Source organism: Triturus cristatus, chromosome 2_1 (genome assembly GCF_964204655.1).
Source record: "Triturus cristatus chromosome 2_1, aTriCri1.1, whole genome shotgun sequence".
NCBI lineage: Eukaryota > Metazoa > Chordata > Amphibia > Caudata > Salamandridae > Triturus > Triturus cristatus.
Window position 1 is genome coordinate 503,736,389 of NC_140581.1, and position 353 is coordinate 503,736,741.

Sequence of the window (353 nt, forward strand, 5' to 3'; positions counted from 1 at the left end):
ACATCAAAGTCACTTTGCATTCAGTTAGCTGGACACACACATTGCAACACATGCCACTCAATGCTACAAGCTTGCACACTCATACCCAGTGACTCACCATTATGAGAAGAAGTTGCGTATGAGCTGACTCCGGATATCATCCTCCTCCTCCTCCTCATCACTTGCCTCGTGAGCAAGCCCTTGATCCTCCACGGGTGGATGTTCCTGCTCATCCGGATCCAGGATGAGTGGCACTGCCTTCTCAACTGCCATGTTGTGCAGCATGCAGCACACGTGGAAGATTTGGCAGACCTTCTCCGGGGCATAAGCGAGGGACCCGCCTGTCTGTCCAGGCACCGGAATCGGCTCTTCAG